This window comes from Sphaeramia orbicularis, chromosome 11, assembly GCF_902148855.1.
Source record: "Sphaeramia orbicularis chromosome 11, fSphaOr1.1, whole genome shotgun sequence".
In the NCBI taxonomy this organism is placed as follows: domain Eukaryota; kingdom Metazoa; phylum Chordata; class Actinopteri; order Kurtiformes; family Apogonidae; genus Sphaeramia; species Sphaeramia orbicularis.
In genome coordinates this window covers 25434438-25451495 of record NC_043967.1, presented here as the reverse complement: position 1 = coordinate 25451495, position 17058 = coordinate 25434438, and the positions used below count along the sequence as shown (strand labels likewise).

General features: G+C 37.0%; 1 protein-coding gene across 4 annotated transcripts in view; it reads left to right on the top strand.

The window, feature by feature from the left end:
• The window catches only part of fhod3a (formin homology 2 domain containing 3a), an 81887-nt gene that overhangs the window by 25294 nt on the left and 39535 nt on the right, over window positions 1-17058 (top strand). The gene's annotated exons all lie outside the window — the stretch shown is intronic.

The window sequence follows — 17058 nt, the reverse complement described above, 5'->3', positions numbered from 1 at the left end:
ACCTCATAAAGGCCACCTATAACCAGAATCCTTTTACATGTTCGCTATACATAGAATGTTTTTACCACCTTTTCTTCATCGTCATACAATCCATTCCCAATTAGAACTCAGGCCCTGAAGTGACCTTAACTGACTAAAGGAGTTGTTGTGTCACTGTTGTGTTTGAACGTACGGAGGTCATGTGACTCCAGTGGTTCAGAATAGAGTAATAACATGGCTTCAGTTTGACCGATTGGAAAGTTTGACACAACCTGACTGAGGGACAGATGGATTGAACATCTCTGATCAGCACTGGTAACATTGGCTTTTTCTAATTCAAATTTCATGATGTTGAGTCATACTAAAACAAGTACAACTGTCATGAAATGGGTGGGAAGGCTCAAAAAGACTGTCAAACAGAAAGTGGTGAGTTGAGCTATTTTCACCTACAAAATGCAGATTTGTTATGTATTTGCATAATTTTTTTGAGGTGCATTGTCGCCAGCATTGAAGTGTTTCATTAAAATGAGTCATTTATTTCTGTTAACAGTCATAAAGCATTGTTTTTAGTGCTTATTATCACTTTAAATTATAAAATAATAAACTCTTCTAATATGGTTTGTGAGTAGTCAATTAAAACCAACCCCATTAAAGTCTTCTAATTAAATGTACAATCTAATTGAGTGATAAAATTTGTTTACTAGGGTAGGGTATGTCAGTCAACATACAATGCTAAACAAATGAACAATGTGTTTGAGACTGGACAGTGGCACCAACTGTCAAAAATTACTCAAAAAAAAAAAAGTATTTTTTTAATGGTTTGATGATGTTGTAGAAGAAGAAGAGTGGACTGGCCTGGGTGAAGATCTGTACACTTTAATTATTTGGTGTAACAAACACAGAAGACATATTTGTAACTGTTTTACAATGACTTTGAAAATGTTCAGACCATAGGGATGAGAGATGAGCAGAAATACTCAGCTATGGATCTGTTTACAACCACAATATGCAATAAAACTGTGTTTCTATAACTTGTGTTTCTAAGTTCAGCTGTTTGTGTTTGTTGTCAGTGTGATCAGCTGCTGTGGGGTGGTGAGTCCTGCATGTCAGTGTGGATGTGGCAGGGTTTTCCCTGGGCTCTAGTTATACTGACAAACATGAGCAGCCCAACTGCGCTGTGGTACAACACACTACCGTTTGGGGTTTGCTCTCCCAAGGCTTAGGGCATTTACTGGAAGAAAGTAAGAAATATCTCAATACATATGTGCTTGTGTGTGTCTGAGTGTTGTGTCTGGGCTTGTTCATATATGCACCCCAGTGTGCCTACGCAAACCTCTGGCCGGTCTGTTTTAATCATTTTGAGCCTATTACATAATGCAATAAAACATTACAGTTACCAAAAGCTAAACATCCACAGCACACACTGGAGAATCTGCAGGCTTGGCATCTGATTCAGCTGTGAGGTTTCAGGCATGATGGGTTTAGGGGATGTGTGTGGAGTGAGACAGGCAGAGGGATGGTTTCCAAAGGAGATGGTGAATCACTTAGGGAAGGAAACACAGGGGAAAAACAAAGCGAGGAGGAAATGCACCTGCCAGATAGAGCAACAGTTGGCTAGGAGCTGCAGGAGTTATGTCATAGTTCTGCAGGTCGCCTGGTTACAGGTGGAGCTGCTGACTGACAGAACATTTAAGAATATTACTGCAGCAGCGAGATTAATTCAACTGGACTGAGAAGTTCAGTTTCTTATCCCATATTTTTCTTAGTCATTACAAGTTTGAGTCATAGTCCAATATAAGCATATATTTTTTTATAGTGATTGCTGCTCCACAGTATTTATTGTGTATATCATCTATATTTAGGTTATTTGCACAGTGAAGGCTGGTGAGTTCATCATAAACTGTATGTAAACCAACATCAGCCGAAAAATGGTCATAAAAAAGTGGAGCGGAGACATAGAAACACGTATATTAACAGGGAAGTGCAAGTTAGAGGATTTTTTTTCCTGCGTTAATCTTCTCAGTAAGCAGCACATATCCTCCAATATCCTTTCTATTTGCTTGCCCAGGCTTCTGTTAGTCTTACTCCGGTCTCTCCGTCTGTCTCATCTGTTTGTCTTTCCTTCTCTCTGTGTTTGTCCTTCATTTCTCTGTATTGTGTCCCTCAGTATTTTTTTCTACACCAATCATTCCCAAACTAAGGACTGCCCCAGCCCAATTTGAGATTTGAAGCTGTTTTCTCATCCTGTAAAAACAAAATGTTGATTAACAAGCAAGACTAAGATCTAGCATGAGTGTAGAATTAGTAACTTAAACATATTTACTTCATAAACAGAACAATTTGATATGAATGTGGGTTTATACTGATTAGAATTTACTACAGTTCCCAGTTAATGATATAAAAGGATCCAGATCCATGTCAGGAGCAGACCAGGTTAGACCTAGACCATATGGCCAAAAATGTTGTAAACAAACTGCATATTATTCATATACACAATATGCACAAAAGTATTGGGACACATTCAATTCAGGTGTTTAATTTCTAACAGGGGCTAGGCAACAAAACAATCTAGATCATAATATAATTTTATATTGTAGTAATTATTTTTGCGACAAACACCTATTTGGTCTTCACAGTTACTTTCCTTTACATTCTCATCTAAAACACATTGGTTTTTTTTTGGTTTTTTTTTTTTACTTAATTTTATTCAAGGTTGATTTTTTTTCTTGATGATTATAATTGTTTTAAATGTTCTGCCCATAAACGATTATTTTAAAACACAAGTAAGCATCTGGTTTCTTCAGATGTCACACTAGAAGAAAAATCAGCCTTTAAACTTAAAAAAATATTGATTTGACAATTATCATGATAATTATTAACAGATGACATGAACATTTTGATCATAATTTTTCTAATTATCAAAAATGGGAAGCCCTACAAGCTGTGGGTGTGATGTGTCCTAATATTTTTGTCCATATACTGTAGAAAAGTATCAAGATTAATTCTAAATCATTGTTTCTTGCTAGTCTAAATGCATATTTTTGGTTCTGAATGAAAGTTGAATGAAACCATATGATTTTAACTTATTAAAAGATATTAAAAAAGAAAGGCTGATTTAAGATATTCTTAAATTTCAGAGCATAACAAACATTTTCAACACAATTCTTATTATAAAAACATTTCAACTCAAAATATGCATAGATGTGTACAACACTGAAGCATGTTGTCAGTATTTTACCTGACAATGCAAAAGAAAAGAGAAGAGAAGAGAATAAATAGATATAAAGACCAAGACAAAAGGAAGTGTATATTGCAAAAAGCTATATTTTGCACAATTTAAAATGCTCCCAAAGGAATTATTATAGTTAATGCCCAACCCTGGGCCAGATAAAATTAGCAACAGTTAAATGACATGGACTTTTTTTATTAGTTCTAATTAAAATTGAATGCATTTGCCATGTGTTACCACTGGCAAAGTGGGGAAACTCCATTGAACCTGACTTTTTAAAGAATATGAGCAGGATTAATGGTTCAGAGGTTATTGAACATTTTTGAGAAAAAGCCATTTTAGCCACAGATGATGTTCTCGCTCATGGAGGGTGAACTTACGAAAGACTATTCTGCTATAGTGTGTTTTCAAAGGCACTAAAGAACAAATCTAGACACTGAAGCTACATTCAGGTACATTTGAAACGGTGAGACAGTGATTGAAATCAAGTTTCAGTCTCTGGTTTCATTCCTTCTCCCTGCTTGTCTCTTATTTCTGACATGCGCCGTCTCTGCACCCGGACATCGATGCCAACCAATTAACAATGACATCAACAGTAGGCGTGAGAGAGGAAAAGAGAGAAAAGAAAAAGAAATGGTGGGCGGAGCTATGGGAAAACACTGGGAGCTTGTTTTGCACGTGCGCATTTGCATGTGGGAATGAACGCCACAATATTTCCCACAATCACCTTTTGTGTCTGGGAGCAGAAAATTAGGTCACACTAGAAAAATGCACAGTCAGGGAAATAATGCACCGGCAGAGCAACTCCTTGACATAACATCAGACCATAAGGACAAGCAGCTATGTTAAAGAACTTTAAATGAATAGTATCTATGAGAGATTTTTATTCTAAGGATATGTTTGTGTTAATGTGTACATACTGCTGCTGCCTTTCAGGATCAGGCCTGTCATCACCGTGGTAACACATGGTGCTTGAAAGAAAAGCTGGGTATATTTGTGTTGTGGGTAACTATTCCTGTATCCGTGTGTGTGTGTGTGTGTGTGTGTTTGTGGGCTAATTCTGAGGTGCCAGGGGCATGTGAAGGGCACAGGGCATGTTCTGGTCCTGGGGTGTGTGTGTGTGTGTGTGTGTGTTTGGCTACAATTGTATGCATGTGTGTGTTTGCATGTGTGTATGTAGCAGTAAGTTCTGCTTCCTGAAGACATCTGTTTCTGAGCTTCTTTCACAGCTGATGTCCGGCATCACTATGCAAGGTTTCAAACTGGAAACTGGGTCCAATGTCAAACTTTTTTAAAGCATAAAACAACTGTCGCCTCCTTCATGTTGGCTTCAGAAAATCCTGGCCTCAGCTGACATATATGTTTAATTTAGTTTACCAGCACTTAAACACAATACATGGCCTGTTAGCATAGTTTCGCTACATTAGTCAGTCTTTTATTATTAGTCTGTCAGCTAGTCTAATAATTATTATGTCTATACATTCAGTTATTTATTTAAGTTTGCATTACTGTTATCATTGCTTTGCATTACTGTTATACTGTTAAGAAAACTATTGCATGGATTAATGTTTTAAGCTGTATTTAACAGGACATGTCCTAGTTTCTAGTCTGACTTGTATAAATTAGCTGCAGCATTAGTTTTAGCTGGTTCCACCTCTCACATCCACCTTCTTATTGAAATACAATCATTTCTGTCACACTCAAGGTTTCAAACAAGTAGTGGTGTCCTAACTAAGGGACATTTTCGGGACTTCAGTACATTGCCAGTCATTGGCACAAATATTCAAAGCTTCACAGTGATGAACAGTATTGTGCAAACATCCTAGGCCAGCTTTAGATTTGCTGGTTTTGTGAAGTTCTACACACATATGCATTTGTGAGTCTCTGTATTAAGATACAATCTGATATATGTGAAGTCTGTACAGCAGGAAAAACAAAGGTTTCAAGGAAAAAACAGCCTCTATGAACCAAAGAGGTAGTATTTAATGTGAACTCCCTTTGCGCTTAACATGTCTTTAATCATTTTATTCAGACAATGAGATTTATTGCTTTCATTTCTCACGTTTTATACCAGGTTTTACTCAACACATGTCAGATGTTTGTGCTGCGTCTTGTCATGGGGTAAGGGGTCACATTAAATAGTGACTTTAACCTTTAGAACCAATTTAATTAAGTTTTTTATTTGTCTTTTAACACTGTGCACATATTCCCTGTATTTTTTTGCTGTATCTGAAGAAGACATTAATGTGTATGCTCATTTCAGCTCTGCAAAAACAACAATAAAGGTGGCCAAAGACTTTTGCAAAGTACTGTAAATGACATTTTTGCCGCATACACTTAAACTAGATGATCTTCACACTCCTGTCTTTGATTATTTGAAGATTCATACATCCCAGTGCTACATTATGCTCATTTGTGGCCTCAGCTTTGACAACCCAACTTACATTGAAATAATACATAACATGATAAAGTGAATGGTAAAGATAATAAAACAGATCATAGAACAATAGTAAAATGAGTTTAACTGTCACTAATGTAATGACTTTACAGCATCAGCAAACACCTCACACAAAGTTCAGGGGGTTAAAGTGAATGACCCCAACCCTTTTAGTACTGACAGACTTTAAAGAATAATTGTAAACAGAATGAAATAACCTGTTAGTCCACTCAAATATAGTAAGTGAAAGGAAATGCTGCTGAAGACAACTCTCCCATCTTAACAAAGTTAGGTTATGTGTGACAGGATGCACCGGTTCTTGTTTAACTTTTGTGGCAGTTCCAACATATTTTTTCCCCCTATGTTTAACTTATCTTAAGTGATTTATCACCATTTATTCTTAAATCATCCTCTGTATTTTCTGTTTTTTTCAGTGAACATCAGGTATTTTCCTATATTGACTTAACTGATCATGTAGATGTTCATAAAATCTCAGATTAAAGTTGAGGGTTATTACCGCGCCCTCTGAAGGGGAGGCAAGGGGTATTGTTTTTGGTTCAGTTTGTTTGTTTCTTTGTTTATTAACACTCTAGCAGCAAATCTAAAGGTTGAATTCATATCAGATTTGGTTTATAGATTACCAGTGACCCACAATAGATCTCTTTACATTTTGGGAACAGTAGGTCAAAGTTCAAATGTTTTCTGAATTTTTAAAATCTTTTTTCTTCTCCCATTCACTTATATGGGGAGAAATTTCAAATGTCCATAAAAACATCAATTTTGTTTCAATTTACTTCAAACTTAGCACATATATAGAGGCAATTGATATGCTGACATCAGCGTGATAGATGCCAAAATAAGTTACAATATGTGCAAAGGGTGAAGTTTGTTGTACCTGGCACCACTTGCCAAATCAGAAACAGGGAAAACTGAAGAAAAAGGGACTTTTTCAACAAAATCTATCATTAACTGAACATGAACCAAGTGTGTCCATCCACTGTCATTGATCCAACTCCATGGGTTTTACCGGTGAATCAATGTTGTAGAAGATGACAGTGATTCCACATTCACTACAGAGCCTCTGAACGTCAATATGGGTCTTATCTGATGACCATGAAAAGATGACAAACTGTATTTTACACCAGTTATTTACATGATTTGATAGGATTAGTGGATCAGAAGTTATTAAACATTTTAGATCAGTCAATGGTTTTGGTCGTCAGTGGCTGTTTGGGTCTTTATGGGTTAAAGCCTTTGTTTGCCCCTGTACAGTTATTAAAAAAAAAAGGGGATGATCAGATTATTAAAATGGAAACCTGATTGCCCACCCACTGAACTAGTACTGGAATAGTTGAACTTGTTCTACACCATCTATAATGTACAGAGAGTTTATTTTGTGTGTATGTGTAGAAATGTTATATGCGAGTGTGTTAACTGCACAAAAAAGAACCTACTTGTTTCCATAGGGGTGGATTTATGGGAATCACAAAACCGCTTTCATTTACCCCCAAATGTTTCCATTCACAGTACATTTGAGTTTAGGCCTGTAGTCATCTACAGTATCTGCTTGTGGACGTGTGTATTGTCGCTAAACCTGGTGTAATCTCTGTCTAGGTTCATTGCTATTCTTTAAATCTCATGGATCCTGTAGTGAAACCTTGGACGTCTCTCTCCCTTTTTTTTTTTCCTCCTTTCTTCTTTCTCGGACACACATTCAGTGAGTTCACAGGCCCGCTATCGTCATCTGTACCATCAGCAGCCTCCAGCGCTCGTACTGTAGGCCAAGACCAACAGACAAAAAATAGACAGTCGCAAAATAACCAAGACGTCCTCAGCAGTCTGGCCTTTGCCGCCTGCCAACTTTTCCTTTTCACTTTGCTTGACAGGAGTCTGAAATTGTGCATTATTGTCCAAACAATCCTGAATTATGACAGATTGATGAAGTATTTACTCCTTTAACTACAGATTAATGGACATATGTGCACGGGGTGAATGTACCACCCAGTTGTACTTTCAATCAGGGACACATAAGACAAACTTAAAATAAATCATACACTACATAAAATATCAGATTTGAAGATTGAGTTTTGCTGTGAATTCTACATGCACAATGCACTGCATGACCTGAACAAAGAGTGAACCTGGTGCTGAGGGTTATTACAGTATGTTTGATACTCTGACCTGCTATATTTAGCCTGATACTGACACTCAGAGGGAGAGACTTCCTAGGATTAAATCAAGCTCTCCAGCGTGCCATCACTCCTCACGCTCCCCTCTCCTTTTTATTTTAGATCCCACTGCAGACCTAGTTAGAAAGCCAACCGACTGATTGGCCCAAACAGCCGGACGGGGGCGCTTTTTAAAGTAGGAGGGGAGGAGGGGGGCGGAAAGAAATCCTCCAGAAACACAAGTCAGCAGTTATATGTGAGCTTAAATGCAGGACCACCAGCTGTTACTTGCCCCTTTGCCTGCATGACCCGCAGACTGTATCTTGACAAATATTACCCTTGGTTGATTTTAGTGGGTGCTTATCTGTAAATATCCTGTGACCTAATAAAGATGTGTCCCACTGAAATAATTCCCCTCAGTAAAGAAGACTGTTTTGAAATTTTCTTTTCCTTTTTTTTTTTTTTTTTTTTAATCTTGCATTTAGTCTTTTAGTTTCACTCAAGAGTGTTTAACAAGTGGAGAAGTAGGTTAGTTTAATGTAGTTTTACAGCTGGTTTTAGTTTTTTCTGGTTTTATGAGGAAAACTTTGATGTGTAGAAGATATAAAAGGTATAACATCAAATAAAATTCACAAAACTGTTGTTAATTCAAAGTCCCATGTTATGTGAAGTCATTGTAGTCCCTGACTTTACACTGTGACGGGTAATATTAAAGGAAAATAACTGCATTTATACTTCAGTTTAGTTTGTGTTGCTTTCTTAATTGTAGATTTTAATGTCCTGTTATTTAATCTTGTTTATGTCTTTTTTCCTTTATTCCCGTTGGAGAAAGTTATTTTATCCCTGCTAGATTCATTTGTGCATTTCTTCATCGAGCACCTCATCTCACAATGGTTTCCAGTCTTAAAATCCCACACTGAATAAGAAACAGTATTATATTTTTTATATTTAAAAGTAGTTATCTCTCTTTCTATTGTTCATTTTCATTAAATAGATGACTTTGGTGCATTATTAGTTTTTGTGTAGCATCAGATTTAAATGTTACTACCCTCTTGAGTCATTAGAGGACAAAAATGTCCCATTGAGTCTCATTATGACCACATTTTTTAATCTCAAATCCATTATGAAAATATTCAACCTGGACAAGATGTTTACAGAAATCTCCAAATGTGAGACTTCTGTGAAGCCAAACTAAACACCAAGGCATTAAGTTGCTTGAAAATCCTTGATTGCATTATAATAACTAGATGAAAGACCTGACTCTTTTGCCTTTATATATATATATATTTTTTTACTCCTTTCTTCTAGGTCTTTCTAACGAGGTCACCTTTAAGAAACATCTGCTGAGCTGTTTGTTAATCCTCAGATTTAACATAATACTAAATTATTGCAACCTTTAGCTGCGATCCATACAAAATATTAGACAGTTTTGAACTAAGGAGTATACTTGAAATTATCCTGTGGTGTTAGGGTTAGGGTATGACCTGCCTGTTTTTCTGTTTGAAGATGTGTACAGCAGAGGGTGCAGTAAATGTTGAGGGATTAGTCAAAGCTGAAGGGCACTAATCTCATTATGGGAGGAGGAGAAGGAGGGATCTGACCACTGCTGCAAGACTTAGCAGGCAGACTTGGCACCGGGGGAATCCCTGTTTCCCCACTGAAGACACTCCCACGCACATGTACATGTACATTAAAACAAGGCCACACACACACACACACACACTCACTGCAAAAAAGGTTGTCTAAAAACAAGATAAAAACACTAAATCTGAGGAAAAAGGCACTCAAAACTAGTGAATTATCTGTCCATGCAGCAAGATAATTTCACTTGACAAGATTTCTTGAATTAAGATCTAGAAATAAGCCTGTCTACAGATGTATGAACACTTAAAATTAGAAATTAACTCTTAAAACAAGATCAATTATCTAGCACTTCTAAATCTAATTTTTTTTTTTTTTTTTAATCTTGGTAAGAACCAAATAATTTGCAGTGCACACACACACACGTCCTTTACCTACATGATTCCTGGTCATACAGAATAACGTGTTCTTAAATAAATGCTTAGATTTGATTTAGAATTGAGTCTTATAAATGGTTGCTATGACATCTTTAACAAAGTTGTAATTGTAAAGATTAGTGTACTGCAGGAGTGTGTTCCTGAGTCCTTAAAACACATACAGCTGTCATTCCACCACTGAACATGTGATGATAAAAAGCAGAGGAAGTGGATGAAGTTGATAAGTCACAATTCTTAAACGCATGAGAAAAAGAAGTTTGGCACTTAGCGCATTAGCTAACTGACATTAGTGCCCAAACTGGATCTTTGTGGATTTCGCTTTTATAGAATAAAGCTTTAATGAGGTGTTTCCTCATCTTCACACTTAATGTTTTGTTTGTTACTCATATATCTGTGTTGTCCAGTTCAGGGGAGAGTAAATAAAGTAACTATGTCTAATTTAGTGAAGAGATGCACAGCAGTAAATGGATCAGGAGCTTATACAGTTATTAAGACACTTACAAAGATCAACTGAAAAAAAAAAAGTCTGTTTAATTGTACATTATATTCAGATGAATTTTGTTGTTTAATAACTACTAATTCTCTTGTGTCTGTCTCCTAAATGTTTCTCTACCATCAAACACTGACCACGGAAAATTACACTTATTGTATTTGAGATAATAAATGTATTTAGCGGTTTCTGAACCCTAACTTTTGCCTGACTGAAAAAACTAAGTAGTAAACATGTATGCAGGCTTTTCGTTGTTGAGTCTTTGGAGCTGGAAATTAATTGCATAATCAAATCAGACTTAATAAATAGTTAGACCTTTGGAATTTAGAGGTTTTCCAAAATTTAGTTTAATATATAGTAAGAACATCCTCATGTGTGTCCTTGAATTTTGTGTTGAGGTGTGTTTGTGCTGGTTGTCATTAGTTGCTGATGTTAGCTACCTCCATTTGTAAGACAGGCTGTTACTACTTATGTAAGTGTATATGGGAGTTGAAACCCCATTTCAAAGGTAACAATTGTTAGTATTTCACTCTGTTGCTGTGGAAAAACCAAGAGAGTATAGCAGTCTTTGTGAATAAAATGTCCTCTAAGTAGAAATCAGTAGGTTGTTGTCGTGGTAATTCAGACAGAGGTGAGCTTTGACTCAACAAATGCAGATTCCAACACAAACTTCAAGTATTTAAATGTGAATCTAGCAAAGAATTAAAGATTTAAAATGTATGAACATGGTAAGATTATGGAAGGTTATTTTCTATGTATTTTTTCCACCATTCAAGTGCAGAATTCTAAAAAAAAAAAAAAAAAAAAAAAAAAAAAAAACTCCAGACAGCTAAAATCAAATTAAAGTTAAAATCAGACACAAGTGGAATATCTTCTTCTACTTGAAGTTTTTCCTCATTTCCTTTAAGAAATGTAAGATTTTAATATGGAATATGAGGCTAAATGACTTGTTAAGGCTGACATATTGCAGTTCATGTGAGGTCATGGTGAAACAGTGCAGACAGGAACAGTTCACCCTCCAAAACAAAACCGTAAAACGGAGAGCAAACCTATAAATGAAGTGTGCCTTTCTGTCTTTTCCTTCATCTGTCTGTCCACAGTCACTGGCGTACACATGGGAGTGTGTGCACATGCATGTGCACGCACACGCTCTGCAAAAGCACATGGACAAATGCACAAGCCACAATGACACATCTCAGTGAGTGCTTCAGTTTTTCTTGTGACAATAATAAAACCTGGGGCCAGGAAAAAAGAGAGTGACCAGCAAAAGACACGTGGACAAACTGATCCTTCCTTACACCAGCACCAACCTTTTGACTTTTCTCTGTCCTTTCAGGCTGTAAAGCTGGACTCTTTGACCCTGAGGTTGAAAGTGAGGGTTATTTGCTTGAATTATTTCCAGGTTGAATGCTCAGTCACCCTTGACACCATGTGAAAACAGTTGGAGCCCTTAGTGCCAATGGGAAAATGGCCTGTTGTTTATTTAGCATGTCAGCCTATGTTTACTCTGGAGCAGTCAGATAATTATGTTGACAAGATTCGGTTAAACCATCAAGCCATCTTAGGATGTTTCCATGACAACATTAATGTTGGCATCGGTCCACATTGTGACCCTATACAGTTTCAACTGCAAAAAAACACCATCAAAGTTTAACAGTGAATGTTCTCAAAACAGTCAAAGGGTTTGTTAATGTTTTCGTTTTTCATTTGATATGACTCAATAAAAATGTGGAAAAATTGGAAAGCAATATCACCTCATCTCACTGGTACATATTCTGTCCTGTCTGCAAATAAATACACCATAGTATCTTGCTCTATCAGAATAAAGGATCTTGAATGCTGTCAGTGCTTCTGCTCTTCCCACCCAGTTTTGTCAGTAACTAAATAAGATAAAGTTTAAGTTAAAGCTGTGATTTGTAAGAATAATCTGTGAAATGGACTCCAGCTCCAGGATTATACTAGAATGTTGTCGTACTTTATAACTCACCAGATCCACGTATAAAAAGCTCACTTTGCAAACATAGTAACACTATCAAACTGTAATGCTGTAACTACCTTTATAAGTTATCAGCCTTACAGTTTAGATGAAACCCTGCTTCAGATTTCATTTACCTGCTCAAAGGTTTATTTTTTTCTCCATATGTTTTCTTTGCCTTCAAATGTGGTTTTTGCTAGAAGCAAGTTGGTCTGTTGGTAGGAGCTTCAGCCATCGTTACATGTGCTAATGCGTTTATTATTCCTCTCAACTCTACCACTTGCATTATGACTGGTCATAGGACACGTTTCAGGCTGGGACTAGCTGGTTTACCGGCTAATGGCGATGGATATTTCTGCAACAGTACACACTGACATGTGTGATTCGATTCCAAAACTGTTCCCTTTGTGGAACTCTGTGGGAAATTTTGAAAGTTTTAAACCATAAATATTAAAAATTGCCCCTGTAACAGGAGTTGCACCCTGTTGACAACTGACAATTCAATGTTATGTTTTCACTAGTCTTTGTTGTTGTCAGTTGTACCTAATAAAAGAAAGTTAACCTTTATACCAGCCTCTGTCACTATTACAGTGGAACAAATGAAGCCAAGTGTAAGCCTTATCACTGTTGCTGACATGTTCCTGAAACACAGCAGGCATTTTTAGTAAAGGTTACCCTGACAAGCCCACTCACAGCATGAGAGCCTGACTGAACCATTTACCTTCAAGGAGTGAGTGTTCACATCATCATTAAGTGCCCACTTGATTTCCAGGGAAACCTAGAAAAAAAAAACAGCAAAGGCTAGACCACTCATGACTTCTTGAAAATGGAAGTTGTTGTTGGTCCACTATTTAGAGACTGTTGTGATTTGATGAATGAAATGCACATCATTTCACATGTCACCTGTTTATAGTGTAAAGTAGAACAGCTAGGCAATAAGTGCAAGGTGTCAGTTTACATTATTTTTTAAAAGGGAATATCTTGTTTCTCAACATCACCAAACTTCTTTTCAAAGCTCAGAACTGCAACACCAGACTTTACACTGATTTCTATGTAGAGGACTTAAATCCAGTGTTCTGTGAAAAGCCTTAGGATTGTTCTTGTTTTTTCATTGTCTCCCTTCTGCTCCTCTACAGCACCACCAGTGTATAACACCAGCCTCTGCTACTTCATAAAAATAGACCCAGCTAATGGTTTCTGGGGTAACACAGTTCAAAATTGACTTGATGTTAGCACATGAAACAAACATGAATTCTGCTTATTGTCAATTAAATCAAGTACCACTGTAAGCAGTGATCATTCACTATGAGTTAGAGCTGCAACCGATTAATCGATTAGGTGCTTGAAGCGAATGCAAAAATTCATGATTCGATTAATCAGCTCAAATTGATTGAAGGGAAGTATTCTTTTGCAGTTTTCCTGAATTGAAGGTTCTTTGTGCGTCACAATAAGCGTCCGTGTGAAACACAACAGTAGAACCAATGTTTAACAGCAAAGAAATGAAGGAAACAAAGCTTTGATTCAGGAGAATTGTGGCTGAATGATTTTTTTTGGATCACTTTGAGTCGATTAATTGGTTGCGGCTCTACAATGAGTCCATAAACAAACAGAGGTTGACTCTTTCTGTCACAAAACCTAAACCTTAGTCAAATCAATTCAATGTATTGTTCAGCCCTGCTTCCTTATCCTACAAAATGCCACATTTTCTATCAGGAGTTTTAAGTGTTGAGTCTCAGTATGAATAACTTAGAGGATAGGAAGTATTCCTGTGACCATTCTAACGATCAGTATAGCCTGGTAAAGTAGTTTCAGGACACGTAAGAGTGTTGTAATGAAAGTTTTGCTTTTCTCACCAGTGCATAAGTAATGTGTGTGTGCTGTAGGCCTGTTGTCTCTCAACATTAATGAATTGGATGACTTGATCATGTTCTCTGCAGAGTATCACAGATGTATTTCACGAGTGCAGCTGCTGATCTCACAAAGGTCCCTGCAGATGGAGAAACAGACTGGCCTATAATTCTTTGTCTGAATGGGGAATAATCATGATTTTGACCCTGGCCTGAGGTCAGCCTTCCCTCTTTTTCCCTGAGCTCCCGTCTGCAGAACAGACAGGAAAACGCTGCCTCTCTGATTTCAGGCTATAGCTCACATCTGGACCTACATCAGGGGGTCCGTTGTTCTCCTGCCCTGGCCTCACCTACTAGATGTCAGCTTTTAACTAACCCCCTGCCTCCTGATGAACTGAAGGATTTGTCATTAACATGCGAACTGGGGATTTACACATGCAGGTTCTCAGACCCCCTGCTGTTACACAGTCGAACGCACAACTGTTCATACACACAAATGGACAATACAGATGCTCAAATAAACAGACGTTGAGCTTAATGCAGAGCACTCAGGGAGATTGCTACCATTTTTCCTGGTCATTATAGTGGTTACAGTTTTAAACACAAGTACTGCATAATATGTAAATGAGAGCCATACTAAAATACTCGACTCAAAGATACATCATGACCCTTGTACATTATTCACACCATTTCTAATGCCCTGCAGAGGATTGCATGTTGTATTTTTTTAATATTTATATGATGAGATGGGTTAAATATTGTTATTAAAAATGCTCATACGTATACTATAGACCATAGCCTGACTTTTTAACATTTTGTAACACTTTTTCTAAATAAAAGAGAGTTAAGATTTATTCACCTGTTCGTGTAAAGTATGGTAATAGAGAAAATTTGAAGAACCGGAGGCATTGGAGATACAGCAAGAACCATTAAATTGGGGCAGGTCTATTTTATCATTTCTGTATTTCAGCCTCAAAATAGTGAAAATGGCCACACACAGCTATATAAACAAAACACTGAATAATATTCATAATTTGCTAATATTTACTTAATATGTCCTATAACTTGATCAACAAATTTATGCATTAAAGAACAGGCAAATGTCGAACTGCAGCAGTTAATTAAACTAAAATGAACAAGCCTTTATTTGTCCTGTATTGTAGAAGTCAAGGAAAATGTTTTGCACACGTAGAGTAATTTATGTCAGAATTGGCCATGTTTCCAGTTGTGGAGGAATATTTGGTGACTAATTTCAGCATTTTTTTCCCCCTGTGATCAATCAGTCTCCCAATTAACAGAGGTTACTTTAAATGTCAAAACAAGCTGTTGACTTAGAGCTAAGTAGCTTCCCATATGCATTACACTTCACTTGTCACACTGCTGTGACATTAGACATATGTGCTAGCTCCTACCTGAACAGACAGATTTCTACATTTGATCTTTGCAGATATGTAGCCTTTAGAATATATATAATATAATGATAATAACAGTTTTAACATTTATTTATTTTTTTTAGCCGCCTGGTATTATCCTTGGGGTCAATTTGACCCCATTCAATGTTTATCATTCAAAAAATAATCGTTGACTTTTTTTTGGTTTTGTTTCATATTTCATGACTTTTCTTAATTTAATGTGGACAACTGATTAAGGATAAAATTATCATAATGATATTTTTTCAATGTGCTGAACACACATTGCATGCATTGGTGTTCTTCTGGGGTCAATTTGACCCAAAGCTGTTTTATCTGTGTAAAACTTGTCTGTCCTTGTGTGTGACCTAACATCTCCACACCTGTAGATGCAGAGTTGATACTTTTGAGTTCATACATAACGGGGGGGGGGGGGGCAACAACTACTCCCACCAGAACTTTGATCGTTCTCGTGGTGTGGGCATGTGGGAAACAACTGGACTTGTGAGCTCTTGCCAAAATTAGAAAGCCAGTGTAGACTTGTGACTTGATCACATCCAAGTCTTTCCACCTACACATGCCTCCCTTCTGAAATTATCATCTCAAGTACAACAACAACAACAACAACAACAATAATAATAATAATAATAATAATAATAATAATAATAATAAACAAAGTGCCTGACACAAAAACTTGGTCAACAATTTTATGTAAATCATTTTCTGGAGGCAAATATGACTGGGGTCAGATTGCCCCAATGGTAAAATGTGTTAGTAATATTGAAGAACTGTGAGAAACGTGTACTTCGCTTGAGAAAGAAGAAGAGGTGGTACCTAAGGAGGAGATTGGAGTAAAGACGGAGATTGGCGTGAAGGAGGGTTAACAAGTAGTTGGTACTCTGCATTTTGGTTCCATACAAACTTACTGGAGTTGAATGTTGAGGCCAGTGAAGATTCACAGCTCTGATGTAAATGCAAATATTTGTGTATACCTGTAAATGATATGGATGAAGTAAGAGCAGATAAAGAAACCATCATAAAACAACCCTAAACAGACATCTGAGTTGAGTTTTTACACTGATTTTCTGATAGAGGTGTCATTATAGTGACACAGTAGCAAGTCATGTTTTCATGAGTAAAATTAGCAGTGAAACATATAATAGAAGAATATTAATCATCCCTTTGTGTTCATGGATAGGAATAATGGGGCTTAATATCAGTATGATGGTTTAGTCATTGCTTATGAGTGCTTTCCGTGTCGTGACCTGAATACCTCACCGTTGAAGCCCTGCCAGCCGCTCATTAACATTCCAATACAACCCTAATCACCACTGCAGCCGGTGTGTACATGTGAGCAGTGGTGTATGTGTGTGCGTTACACAGAAAACATATATGTGTAGTGCTGAGAAGTGAGGACGTGGTGAAAGTGTGTGATGAAGTGCCTGCCTCAGGTGATCAGAGCTGTGCCGTGTGATTGGTTCCATCACATCCCAAAGTGTTGGGCAA